This window comes from Marmota flaviventris, chromosome 10 (genome assembly GCF_047511675.1).
Source record: "Marmota flaviventris isolate mMarFla1 chromosome 10, mMarFla1.hap1, whole genome shotgun sequence".
Taxonomy (NCBI): Eukaryota; Metazoa; Chordata; class Mammalia; order Rodentia; family Sciuridae; genus Marmota; species Marmota flaviventris.
The window spans coordinates 49,757,764-49,772,840 of record NC_092507.1 but is presented as its reverse complement, the minus strand read 5'-3'; the positions used below and the strand labels follow the sequence as shown (position 1 = coordinate 49,772,840).

Below are 15,077 nucleotides of genomic sequence, written 5' to 3'. Positions count from 1 at the left end.
TAAATTAAACCAGAAACTTTGCATCTGTCAGAAGAAAACATAGACTCAATACCAACATATCGGTATAGGCAGACTTCCTTACAAGACCCCTATTGCTCAAGAAATAAAACCAAGAATCAATAAGTGGGATGCTATCAAATGAAGAAGCTTCTGTACTGCAAAGGAAATGATTAAGAGAATGAAGAGAGAATTTACAGAATGGGAGAATATCTTTGCCAGCTACTCCTCAGACAGGAGATTAAAATCCAGAATACATAAAGAACTCATAAAACTTACACACACAAAGCCACACACAATTCAATCAATAAATGGAAAGAAAAACTAGACAGACATTTCTCAAAATGACCAAAAAATATATAAAAAAAATGTTCAATATTTCTAGCATCTACTGATACCCTGGTCTCACCATATCCCTCATCAGTCCAGGATCCAACAGGGAAATGCAAATTAAAACTACACTAACATTTTATCTCCAGTCAGAATGGCAATTATCAATAATATAAATAGTAATAAATGGTGACAAGGATATGGGTGATATTGCACATCCACTGTTGGTGAAAGTGCAAATCAGTATACCTACTCTGGAAAGCAGTCTGAAGACTCCTCAAAAAACTAAGACACATATGATGCACCTATCCCATTCCCCAGTATTTGCCCAAAAGAACTAAAATCAGCATACTATAGTGATAATAGCCATATCAATGTTTATAGCAGGGCAAGTCACCATAGCCAAATTATGAACCAGTCCAAATGCATGTCAATAGATGAATTGATTAAAAAAATGAAGTATATACACAATAAAGTTTTACTCAGCATAAAGAAGAATGAAATCATGGAATTTCCAGGTAAATGGATGGAAGTAGAGAACATGATGCTAAGTGAAATAAGCTAGACTCAGAGAATCAAGGCTCAAAAAAGTTTTCTCTCATATGCAAAAGCTAGAACAAAATTAGGGAAAAAGGGGGAGAGGTCTAATATCATAAAGGTATAGGGAAGATCAATGGAATAAAAGAAGGAGATCAAGAGAGGGAGGAAGGATGGGAAAGAGGACAAAATGGGAAATGAATTTGATAAAATGATACTATGTGCCTGTGTGAATTCCACCTTTATGTATATCTATAAAGCACCAATCAAAAATAAATAAATGAATGAGTAAAAGGAGGACCAGTAAAGAAGAGACAGAAGAATAGAGGGAGCAGAGGAGGGAAGGGTAGGGGGTAGAGGTTGAGGAACTGAAATAGAATAAATCAAATTCCATGCATGGGGCTGGGGATGTGGCTCAAGCGGTAGCCCGCTCGCCTGGCATGCGTGCGGCCCGGGTTCGATCCTCAGCACCACATACAAACAAAGATGTTGTGCCCACCGAAAACTAAAAAATAAATATTAAAATTCTCTCTCTCTCTCTCTACCTCTCTCTCTCTTTAAAAAAAAAATTCCATGCATGTATGATTTTGTCAACACAAACCCAACTATTATGTATAACAGTGCACTCATAAAAAAAAAAAAAAAGAATAAAGCCAGAGGTATCACAATACCTGATTTCAAAACATACTACAAAACCAAAGTAACCAAAACATCATGGTACAGGCATAAAAATCAAGACATGAACCAATGGAACACAGAGAAAACCGAGGAATAAATCTACATACTTATAGTCAAAAGGTCTTCAATAAAGATGCCAAAAATGAATTGGAAAAATATACTGTCTCTTCAATGCATGGTACTATGAAAACTGTATATTCATATGCAAAAGAATGAAACCAGATCCCTATCTCTCACCATAGACAAAAATTGACTTAAAATGGATCAAAGAACTAAATAAAGGACCTAAAACTACTAGAAGAAAGCATAGGAGAAACATTTCAGAATATTGGCACAGGCAATAGTTTCTTTGGATAAAACCCCAAAAGCACAGGCAATAAAACCAAAAATAGACAAATGGGATCATGTCAAACTAAGAAACTTTTGCATAGCAAATTAAATAATTAATAGGATGTAGATACAAACTTCAGTATGGGAGAAAATACTCATAAATTATTCATCCACCAAATAATTATAGTCAGAATATAGCTGGGCATGTTGGAACAAATTTGCAATCCCAGCTACTTGGGAAACTGAGGCAGTAGGATCAAAATTCCAGCCAGCTTCAGCAACTTAGTGGAACCCTGTTTCAAAATTAAAAAAAAAAAAAGTTATAGATCCATTAAAAAAAAAACTTAAATTTTAAAAGGGTTAGAAATGTTGTTTAGTAGTAAAGCACCCCCTTGGGTTAGATCCCTAGTATTGGGAAAAAAATACAGAATATTCAAGGAACTCAAAAACTCAACAGAAAAACAAAGCAAAATAAAGATGCACAAAGGATTTGAAAGACATTTCTCACAAAAGCATACACTAACAGCCAAAAAATATATTTTTTAAATGCTCAATATTCATAATCATCAGGGAAATGCAAATCAAAATCCCAATGATGGGCCACCACAAGGCCCTCCACCTCCGCACGGCCTGCCACCACTGACTCATCTCTGAACACAGCCACCTCCATCTTTGAACACTGCCACTGCCATCACCATCTTAAGACTTGGCAGCCTTGATCTTGGGACACCAGCCAGGACCTGGAAGCCCAATATCAAGGTGCCTGCAGGTTTGCCACAGCCGCCACCATCTCAGGACAAGAAAGCCACCATTTGGGAACACCAGCCAGGGCCTGGAGGTACATTGTTGAGGTGCCTGTGGGTTTGGTGGCAACCTGAAGTCTTCTTGCTGATGTGCTGTTGGCCACCAACTTGGAGCAGAGGCAGGAGGGAGGCAGACTCTCCCCAGCTCCTTGAGTCCTGAAGTGCTCAGGGATAGTTGAGTGTGGCTATAGTAGGTGGGAAGGTTGGAAGAGAGTGTGAGGTTATCTTGCTGTCAGTTCACCAAGCCAGCCAGTCTGGCACGCACTGGTTCCCCAGAGCCCACTTGGGCTGGCACTTGCTGGGCCCTGGTACAAGCCTGGACCCTAAATCCCTCCCCAGTTGAGTATCCACTGATATCCTGGTCTCACCAGTTCCTTCATCAGTCCAGCACTCGACAGGACCATCCCCAATTCCCAATCTGCCAGTCCTTCCCTAGCCACCAGCCCACTCCAGTGCTCACAGCTACATGGCAGGCCTGGACCTCTCAAAGCCTGGTCCTGATCCACCCAATAGAGAACCACTCTCCACGACAGGTGCACAGGTCCAAGCACTCAGCCTTCAGGACCACCTGGGAGAAAAATGCCTGACAGCCTGACATCTTCTTTTTTTTTTTTTTTTTTTTTTTAGTTTTATATGGACACAATATCTTTATTTTGTTTACTTATTTTTATGTGGAGCTGAGGATCAAACCCAGTGCCTCACATGTGCAAAGCAAGCACTCTGCCACTGAGCTACAGCCCCAGGGAGCTATTTGGTTTAAAGCTGTATATTATTTGCATTGGGTGCTGTTAATATGGATCTCCCCCATAAAGGCAAGGAATTGAAAACCTTCAGGAACATTATAAGCCTACAGGGTAGAAACTGTACTGCCTTAGATCTACACTGCTAGATGGGAAAACACAAGAATAACATGAAAAAACTAGGGAACAAAGCACCCCAAACAAAACAAGATGCTCTATAATAGAATCCATTGACAACGCAGTACAAGAAATGTCAGAGCAAGTGTTCAGAATGTACATAAGTTAAACTGATTCACAACTTAAAGGATGATGTAAGGAGTGAAATCAGAGATAAATTTCAGGAGGTAAAAGATCATTTCCATTAAGACGGGGATTATGAAAAGAAATCAAGCAGAAATCCTTGAAATAAAGGAATCAATAAACCAAATTAAAAATTCAATGGGACGTATCACCAACAGTGCAGACCACTTGCAAGACAGAACTTCAGGCATTGAAGACAAAATATATAATCTTGAAAATAAAGTTGACCACATAAAAATGGGAGTTCATAACCCACTTGAATCGAATGTATGAAATATGATATGTCAAGAGTTTTGTAATGTTTTGAATAACCAATAAAAAATAAATAAAAAAAATAAAGTTGACCACAGAAAGATATAAAAAAACAATAAACAAAGCTGGGTACGATGGCTCACGCCTGTAATCCCAGCAGCTGGAGAAGCTGAAACAGGACAATCTCAAGTTCAAAGCCAGCCTCAGCAAAAGCAAGACACTAAGAAACTTAGTGAGACTCTGTCTCCAAATAAAATACAAAATAGGGTTGGGGATGTGTCTTAGTGGCAAAGTGCCCCTGAGTTCAAGCCCTGGTACCCCCCTGAAAAAAAGAATTTTATAAAAATAAACAATGAATAGAACTTCCAAGAACTACAGAATAACATGAAAAGAGCAAATTTAAGATTTATCAGGATAGAGGAAGATGTGGAGATACAAATCAAAGGAATGCACAATCTTTTCAATTAAATAGTATCCTAAAATTTCTTAAACCTGAAGAATTAAGTTGAAAATCCAAACACAAGGCTTACAGGACCCCAAATATACAAAATTACAACAGATCCACTTGAAGGCACATTATAATAAAAATGCCTAACATACAGAACAAGGATAGAATTTTAAAGGTCACAAAAGTATCAGATTACATATAGGGGGAAACCAATTTGGATCTCAGCTTATTTCTCAACCCAGACCCTCAAAGCTAGAAGGTCCTGGAAAAACCTATACCAAGCTCTGAAAGAAAGTGGATGCCAAAGAAGAATCCTATATCCAGAAAACTTAAGCTTCATATTTTAAAATGAAATGAAAGCCTTCCATGATAAACAAAGTTAAAGGAATTCACAACTAGAAAGCCTGCACTACAGAACATTCTCAGAAAAATATTCCATGAGGAGAAAAAGAAAATGAAAACCAGCAAAGGGAGGAACTACACTAAAGGAAAAGGCAATCAAAGAGGAAACTAAGTCAAATTAAAAACCAGAGATAAACCAAAATGCACAGGAATACAAATCATATCTCAACAATAACGCTGGAAAGTTAATGACCTAACAATCAAAAGACATAGACTGGGGCTGTGGTTGTAGCACAGTGGTAGGGCACTTGCCTCACACATGTGAGGAACAGGGTTCAATCCTTAGCACCACAGAAAAACTAAATAAAAAAAGTTATACAAAATGTGTTGGTGCATGTGATAAAGATTAAAAAAACTGACATAGACTGGCAGATTGGATTAAAAAACAAGACCCAACAATATGTTGTCTTCAAGAGACTCACCTCATAGGCAAAGACATCCACAGACTGAAACTGAAAGGATGGGAAAAAAATGCATAAAACTCACATGGACTGTGTAAACATACAGAGGTTTCCATTCTCATATTAGATAAAGTGGACTTCAAGTCAAAGTTAGTCAGAAAGGACAAAGAAGGACATTTCATACTGCTTAAGGGAACTATATATCAACAGGACATATAATAATAAATATTTATGCCCCAAACGATGGAGCATCTATATACGTCAAACAAACTCTCCGCAATTTCAAGAATCAACAGACCACAACACAATAATACTGGGTGACTTTAACACACCTCTCTCACTACTGGATAGATCTTCCAAACAAAAACTAAATGAAGAAACTATAGAACTAAATATCTCATACTAGACAAAGGCACCAAAAACATTCATTAAAGAAAAGATAGCCTCTTCAACAAATGGCACTGGGAACACCGGAAATTCATATGTAAACCAAATGAAATTAAACCACTATCTCTCACCCTGCACAAAACTCAACTCAAAGTGAATCAATGACTTAGGCACTAGAATGCAGACCCTGTGCCTAATAGAAGAAAAATAGGCCCAAGTCTTCACCATGTCAGCTTAGGGACTGACTTCCTTAACAAGACTCCTAAAGCGCAAGAATTAAAATCAAGAATCAATAAATGGGATGGATTCAAACAACAACAACAAAAAAGCTTCTTCTCAGAAAAGGAAACAATCAATTACATGAAGAGAGAGCCTATAGAATGGGAGAAAATCTTTACCACATACACTTGAGATAGAGCATTAACCTCCAGGATATATAAAGAACTCAAAAAACTCAACATCGAAAGAACAAATAACCTGATCAATATATGGGCTAAGGAATTAAACAAACACTTCACAGAAAAAGATATACAACTGATCAACAAACATATGAAAAAATGTTCATCATCTCTAAGATTTCATCTCACTTTAGTCAGAATGACAATTATCAGGAATATAAACAATAATAAGTGTTGGCAAGGATGTGGGGAAAAAGGTATACTCATACATTGCTGGTGGGACCAATTTGCAATTGGTGTAACCACTCTGGAAAGGAATATGGAATTTCCTCAGAAAATTTGGAATGGAACCATCATTTGACCCAGTTATTCCACTCCTCAGTTTATAACCAAAGGACTTAAAATCAGCATACTACAGTGATGCAACCACATCAATATTTATAGCAGCTGTATTGACAATAGCTAAACTATGGAACAACCTAGATGCCCTTCAACAGATGAATGGATAAAGAAAATGTGGTATATACATGGAATATCACTCAGCCTTAAAGAAGAATGAAATGATGGCATTTGCAGGTAAATGGATGGAGGTAGAGAATATCAAGCTACGTGAAATAAGACAAACTCAAAAAACCAAAGCCTGAATGTTTTCTTCTGATATGTGGATGCTAATTCACAATAAGGGGGATGGCTGGGAAAAACTAGAGGTACTTTGGATTAGCCAGAGGAAAGTGAAGGGAGGGGAGGGGACTTGGGGATAGTAAGAATAGTAGAATGAATTGGATATTATTACCCTATGTACATATATGACTACATGAATTGTGTGATTCTGCATCATGTACAACCAGAAGAATGAGAAGTTATATTCCATTTATGTATGATGTGTCAAAGTGCATTCTACTGTCATGTATGATAATCATAACAAATAAAAAAATTTTTAAAAGAACTGCTTCTCTAAAGTGTAAAGAGCAATAAAAGGCAAGATGTGTAAATAAAAGATCCCAGTGACAACATCTGGAACTTCAAGGAAATAAATTTGTTCATATTGGTATTGGGTGCTGCAGAGTGGCCCCACCCGTGGAGCCAAAGTTGCCAAGAGGGGATTCTCAGCCACTAGTTCTTGCATTCTCACAGGAAGAGTTTCAAGTTAATCACACATAGGAACAGTGAGGAGTTTATTAGAAAGATGGAAAATATGGACATTCAGGAAGGATTAAATCGATTACTTCAGAGAGGTCCACATGGACTGTACAGAGTGAAGATTTTTTTTTAATTGTTAGTTATAGTTGGACACATACCTTTATTTAATTTATTTATTCATTCATTTATTTATTTTTATGTGTTGCTGAGTATCAAAACCAGAGCCTTGTTCATGCTAGGTGAGCACTTTACCACTGAGCAACAACCCTAGCCCAAGAGTCAAGATTAGAAAACCTTCCTCTCTGAAACTGAAAAGTATAGATGCAGAAATTTTGTTCCCTTTGACATGGTAAGTCAGGAGTTAAAACCCAAGTGAAAACCTCTTTGAAACCTATAAAATTTCATCTCTTGTCCAACACATCCCTTACTCCTTCTAAAAGTCCTCTTCCACCCAGAGCTTTTGGAGATGGAACTTTTGAAACAATCAATTTTTCCCCATATTCTCCCAAAATGGCTTTGAATAAAATCTACTTTCTCACCAATTTGACTTTGAATATCTCTGGAGCAGAGTGTTATGGTTTAGTTCCTTCTTTCCAGGACAGTATTACAGCTGCCCTGATGAAGTTCTCTATTATCCCCAGTTCTATGTTCTATGACCTATGGGTTCTCTTTGATGAATATGTCTGCTTTCCTCTCTATAAATTATCACTCCACCACTCTTTACTTTCCCTCCCATATCAATGGCTGGCTTACCAAACTCACACTGGGTGTTGGACCCAGGAGGTGTAAGTTGTATCTTCTTGACCACTGAGCTATATCTATAGTTCTTTTTTTTTTTTTTTTTTTTTTTTTGAGACAGGGTTTCATTAAATTGTTGAGAGTCTCCCTCAAAGTTATCAATGTTGGCCTTGAATTTCTGATCCTCCTGCCTCAGCCCCTGGGGTCTCTGAGTTTTACAGGCATGTATCACTAGGCCCAGCTAAATTTCTGTCATGCATACACACACACACACACACACACACACACACACACACCCCACCAGGAGATATCATCATTCAATCATTCAACGCTAGTTAGAATGATTATAATCAAAAAGACAAAAAATGTCAAATGCTGGAGGAGATGTGGAGAAAATGGAACTCCTATACACTGTTGCTGAGAATATAAATTAGTTTAGGATTATGGAAAACAGTACAGAGTTTCCTCAAAAACTATAAATAGAGAACTTCCATATGATCTAGCTATCTACTGGATGTATATCCAAAGGAAATGAAACCAACTCACCAAAAGGGAGCTGCACTAGGTGTGGTGGTTCATGCTTGGAATCCCAGCCACTCAGGAGGTTGAGACAGGAGGATCTCAAGTTTGAGACCAGCTTAAGCAATGTAACAAGACCCTCTCTCAAAAAAGGAAAAGGACTGGGGATGTAACTCAGTAACAGACCACCCTTGGGTTCAAATTCACAGCACACAAAAATAAAACAAAGGAACCCTGGCACTCATGTGTTTATTGCAGCACTTTTGAGGATAATGAAGCTATGGAATCAGCTAAGATGTCTACCAGGAGATGAATGGATAAAGAAAATGTGGTGTATATACGCATGATGAAATATTATTCAGGGACTGGGGATGTGGCTCAAGTGGTAGCGCGCTCACCTGGCATGCGTGCGGCCCGGGTTCGATCCTCAGCACCACATACAAACAAGATGTTGTGTCTGCCGAAAGCTAAAAAATAAATATTAAAAATTCTCTCTCTCCTCTCTCTCTCTCTCTCTTTAAAAAAAAAGAAATATTATTCAGCCTTTAAGAGGAATGAAATCCTGTCATTTGCAGTAACATGGATGAAACTGGAAGACCTTATGTTAAAAGAAATAAGCCAGACACATAAAGACAAATGCTATGTCTCATTCATATTGAAGCTATGAAAGTTGACTTCATAGGACAGAAGACAGTGGGGAGGAAGGGACAGAAGGAGGGTGAATAACAGGTACTAAAATACATTTACATTTCTCTAATTGCTAGATATATTGAACATTTTTTCATGTATTTGTTGATTGATTGTATATCATCTTCTGAGAAGTGTCTGTTCAGTTCCTTGGCCCATTTATTAATTGGGTTATTTGTTTTTTGGTGTTAAGATTTTTGAGTTCTTTATATATCCCTGAGATAATTGCTCTATCTGATGTACCTGTGTTAAAAATTTGCTCCCATTCTGTAGGCTCTATTTTCACCACACTGATTGTTTCTTTTGCTGAGAAAAAGCTTTTTAGTTTGAATCCATCCCATATATTGATTCTTGATTTTATTTCTTGCAGTACAGGAGTCTTATTAAGGAAATCAGGGCCTAATCCAACATGATGAAAATTTGGGCCTACTTTTTCTTCTATTAGGTGCAGGATCTCTGGTTTAATCCCCATGTCCTTGATCCACTTTGAGTTTTGTGCATGGTGAGACATAGGGGCTTAATTTCATTTCATTGCATATGGATTTCCAGTTTTTCCAGCACCATTTGTTGAAAAGACTATCCTTTCTCCAATATATGTTTTTGGCATCTTTGTCTAATATGATAAAACTGTATTTGTATGGGTTTGTCTCTGTGTACTCTATTCTGTACCATTGGTCTACATGTCTATTTTGGTGCCAATACCATGCTGTTTTTGTTTCTATTGCTCTGTAGTATAGTGTAAGGTCTGGTATAGTGATGCCACCTGCTACACTCTTCTTCCTAAGGATTGCTTTGGCTATTCTGAGTCTCTTATTTTTCCAGATGAATTTTATGACTGCTTTTTTCTATTTCTATGAGGACATCATTGGAATTTTGATTGGAATTGCATTAAATCTGGATAGTGCGAGAGCTAGTCAGTACATCCTAGTTTGAATGACTGTGTGCCAAGTATAGACAGGAGGGACAAGACTGGAGTAGGTAGGTAACTGGGGCATGCACTTGAAGGGTGCACTTTCCTTATGGCCTCTTCCCACCACCACCACCCCTTCCCCCACTTCCTGATCATGGTATACACAGAGCAATTTTTCTACACTAGACCCTTCCCTCATGATGTACTGCCTCATCATGGAGGATGGACCCAGATCAATGGAGTTGGTCATCAATGGGCTGAGACCTCTGAACTCATGAGCAATTAAACTTTTCCTCTTGTTGAGTATTTTTGTCACAGTGATGAAAAAGCTAAATAAAACAGAAATTGGTACTGAGATGTGAAACTGATGTTGCTGTGATTAACCTGACCATTGGATTCAGAAGACTTTGGAGCTGCTTTTCAGGAGGGATTTTGAAAAGTTTAGAAATGTAAGCTGGAAAGCTTTAGAATATTTTAAGCAGCGCTTAATGTGTGATTCTGGTGGAAAGTCAGAAGATGAGAATATCAATAGTGATGTGAACTGTGCTCTTGAAGTTTCAGAAGGAAATGAAGAATCTGTTGGGAATCAAAATAGAAGCTTTTGGTGTCATGTTCTAACAAAGAATGTCCTATATCCTCAGACTTTTATGAAGTTGAATTTTAAAAGTTATGGACTAATTTGTCTGGTAGAGAAATTTTCAAGGTAGCACTTCGTTTAGTCAGTGGCATGGATATTGCTGGCAGCTTTGCCAGGTCTACTGTGAGAATTTGGGGCAGAAAACAGAGTTAAAGATTTTAAAAACTTACAGCTTGACCAGAAAAATGCATGTAAAGCTGGGGTGAAAAAAGGTGTGGTTGTTGAAGAGATTACAGCTCCGAAAGAGATATAAGTACTTTGCACAAAAACAATGGGAAAGTTGTGTGGAGGGCATCTCAGGAATTTGCAAGATCATACCCATTGCAAACTCAAGGATGTAGAAGGGAAAAATTCCTTTGAGAAGAAATCCTGGGGTGCCCCACTTCAACAGGGGGGTGGGCTAAGAAGTTGCTTCATCTTATCCAGCCATGCAGGCATTTGGTCAACACTACAACTATGATCCTAGGGGGCCCAAGTATTACATGAACTGGCAGCGGATCTTGGCATCGTTCACATGGTACTGGTTCTACAGAAATTCAGGATGCTAAAGTTAAGAGATTATGAAAGTTTTTACTGAGATTTTAAAGGAAGGCCTGGGAGGCCAGGCAAATTGGAGCAGGGTTCGTATCCCTGCTGTTTGCTCCCAAGAGGGCAATGTATGACATTGTACAGGTGAATTCAAAGCTGGAATGGAGACCCTAGGAATTAAGGGGTGCCAGTAATGTGGATCGTGTTGAGAAAAGCTGCTGGCTGTAGGGAGAACCAGGCTAAAAAAGAGCCCATGTTCATTGCAAACTGCAAAGGGCAGGGATTCCCAAGCCCTTTGGAGGTGTCATCTTACCACCATATGTCCTAGATGCTGTACACAGAATTATTGAACCTGTTTGTCCTGCCGTTTTTCAGTTTTGCTTTGACTCCATTCCTTCTTTCTATGCCCTATTCCTCTCTTTTAAAATGGGAATGTTTACTCTGTGCCATTGTATATTGGATATATGTAATTTGCTTTTGATTTGTACAGGGGCTCAACATCAAGAGTTTGCTTTGATTCTCAGAGGAAAATTTGAACTTGGACTTTTGGGTAATGCTGAAACTGTTAAGATTATGGGTCTCCTGTAGATGGGCTAAATGAATTTTGCATTATGAGACAAACATGAGCTTTTGGGGGCCAGGGGTATAATGTTATGGTTTGAATAAGATGTGTTCTCCCCAAAGCTCCTGTGTTCATACAGGAACATTCAGAGTTGAAATTACTGGATTGTGAGAAATGTAACCTAATCAATGCACCCTGATTGGAATGGCTGGGTGGTAACTGTAAATCGGTAGGGCATGGCTGGAGTGGATGGGCCACTGGTGGTGTGCCCTGGAAGGGTACATCTTCCATAAAACCCCTTCCTCACACTGCTTCCTGAGTCCGCCATGTGCTGAGCAGCTTTCCTCTGCTGGGCCCTTCCCTCATGATGTGCTTGCTGCCTTACCTTGGGCCCAGAGCAATGGAGTTGACCATCTACAGACTGCGATCTCTGAAACCATGATCCCCAAATAAACTTTTCCTCCTTTATGTTGTTCTCATTGAGTAGTTTGAACAGAGATGAAAAAGCTGACTAAAGCAGGATTTACTTAGATAAATGAAGAAGACAATACTTCCCAAATCAGGGGGTGTCATAAAGAAAGATGGGGACCAATTATTTCTAAGCATCATCTTAACAAATGTTGGGTTGTTTTTTGTTTCTTTTCTTGAGGTGCTGGGAGATTGAACCCAACATCTGGCACAGTCTAGGAAGGTTCTCTACCACTGATCTACATTCCAGCTCATGGGTGTCTTTCCACTTTAAATTTTGATGTTAGGAACATTATTCCTCCTTTCTCAAAAAAAAAAAAAAATGCATATTTGAATTGACCATAAAATCAAGTTCAAATTTTCTTTCTCAGTATTCAAGTCCCTCCAAACTCTCCTCTCCTTACTCATTCTTCAACCTAATCTTGTATTTCACCTCTCCTTTATTGTACCCTGGCCAAATGTTCTACTCTATACCAATGGAATCACCACTCCGTGGCTTTCCCATTGATTACTCATCCTCGTTCCCCTGCCTCGATACCCTTCCTTCAGGGCTTAGGCTTGAGTCGTAAGGGAAATTCCCTCTCTGACCACCCCAGCAAGTGTCCATCTCCATCAAATTTAACCTAATTCTCTCCATATTTTTGTGTTGTTCATTTAATGGAAGGTTTCCTTTGATTTTTACTTGGAATTAAAGGGTTTTTTTTAAATTTACTCAATATATTTTTAAAGGAGCTTACGCTGTGTCAGAAGATATTTACTTCTGGGAATCCTCAAGAGTGTCTTATTCGGGCTGGGGATGTGGCTCAAGCGGTAGCGCGCTCGCCTGGCATGCGTGCGGCCTGGGTTCGATCCTCAGCACCACATACAAACAAAGATGTTGTGCCCACCGATAACTAAAAAATAAATATTAAAAATTAAAAAAAAAAAAGTTTAAAAAAAGAGTGTCTTATTCATAGAATGATGAAGATGAATTTAATTTTTAAGAGCATGAGCTCTAAAGTCAGATATAAGCTTGAATCCTGGATATCTGACTTTAGAGCTCATGCTCTTAAAAATTACACATGTGCTCTCTTCAAGTCAGCCCTTCTAATTATCATTAGTGAAACTGGTAATAGTGCTCGCTCCATATGGTGGTTTTGAGGGCTAAATGAATGTATATGTATATTGCATATACCTGGCACATAGAACATATTCAATAAATGAAGCAGCACATAGATGGGAGTGCCATGGCAGAAACTGGTGAAGGCAAGGGGAAAGGCTCGAGTAGCAGTAAATAAACTGACGTCACAGCAGGTGATGGAGGACCTGAGACTAACACAGAGAACTTTAGGTTATAAGAATTTCCTTTCACTTCTAAGAAATCAAAGAACTACTGAAATTTTTTTTTGTGTTTTCTTTTCTCTCTCTCTTTTTTTTATACTGAAATTTGAACCCGGGGGTGCTCTGCCACTGACCACATCCCCATCCCTTCTTGTTTTTTATTTTGAGACAGGGTCTTGCTAAGTTGCACAGGCTGGCCTCAGACTTGCAGTCCTTTTGCTTCAGGCTTCCAAATTGTTGAGATTTCAGACATGCACCACCATGCCCAGCTCTGAAATTTTGTTTAATGTTTATTAATTTATTAATTTCCCTCACTCCTCTCTTTCCCACTATTTTATAGCATCTCTCTTTCTAGTGCTGAAATTGTTTTGAATAGGATTTTGAATATTATATAGACTTCTTATGTTACATGAGAGATTTGTTTGAAGCAATGTACAAAAAATGGATTGAGGAGCTGGGTGTGGTGGTGCATGTCTATAATCTCAGAAGCTTGGGAGGCTGAGGCAGGAAGATCACAAGTTGAAGGCCAGCCTCAGAAACTTAGCAAGACCTTGTCTCTAAACTAAAAAAAAAAAAATTATATATGTATACATATTTTGTATATGTGGATAGATAGATAGATAGATCGATTGATCGATAGATGTGCGGCTGGGGATGTGGCTCAGTGGTTAAGTGCCCTTGGTACAAAAAAAAAAAAAAGAGGTATTGGTCATAAATTTGAGAAAATTCAATTTATTTATTTATTTTTTTATGACAGGCAGAATTCTGATAAAATCCATTTTAGATCTTCTATTTGACATTCAAGATAAAATATATTTGGCATATAAGAGTGGACCTTATTAAGTGGTGAATCAAAGTTAATTTAGTCAGAGAGCATGCTGGCAGTTATATCAGTGCACCAAAGAGTACATGATCAGAAATAGTTGGGGGCCAACAGTATGGTTATAGAATTCTAAATGTTGTGTAGAGGTGTGTAACGAAGATCTGGCAGAGGCCTGGTGTTATGAATTTATCACAGGGCCTGGGGTGGGATGCCCATGGTAGTCAAATAAAAAGGAAGTTTCAGAGTGACAATCTTTTATCTCTTTTATTTCTGTCTTACCCATGGCAACAGGAGTTAGATCAGTTTCCTCAGAAAGCTTTGCTATGGGCAGAACCATCTGCTAATGTAATTAGTTGTGCATGAAATGAAAAGTCCAACCAGCAGAGCCTCTGAGTCCAGAGGAAGCCTTGCTTCAGCCTTCACTGGTAATCCTCTTTCCTCATGTTTCTGTACAGTTTCCATTGTGAGTTGCTTTATTCAGTCTTCACTTTTTACAGAATTCTATAGACTTTCTGTAGTGCTTTGTGTGAAAATAAAATTTACCATTAAGTTCTTACTAAATTTAAACAATGTTAGTAATTATGGGATCTGAAACTGCTTGTAAAGAAACAGAGTAAGTATATTTTACTGAGTCATGAGACAATGGATTAAGGGGCAATATGAAATAATTTTTTAATACAGCATCAGTTCAAGAGTCAAAAATTTTGCATTTCTTTATTTTCACAGGAAATCTTCTCATTGT

General features: G+C 38.3%; 1 protein-coding gene across 1 annotated transcript in view; it reads right to left on the bottom strand.

Moving 5' to 3' along the window:
• The window catches only part of Patj (PATJ crumbs cell polarity complex component), a 387,785-nt gene extending 374,790 nt beyond the window's left edge, over window positions 1–12,995 (bottom strand). Inside the window, exon 1 of the mRNA XM_071617901.1 lies at window positions 12,930–12,995. The gene's annotated coding sequence lies outside the window, so the exon portion shown is untranslated. The remainder of the gene's footprint in view (window positions 1–12,929) is intronic.
• Window positions 12,996–15,077: the final 2,082 nt, after the last annotated feature.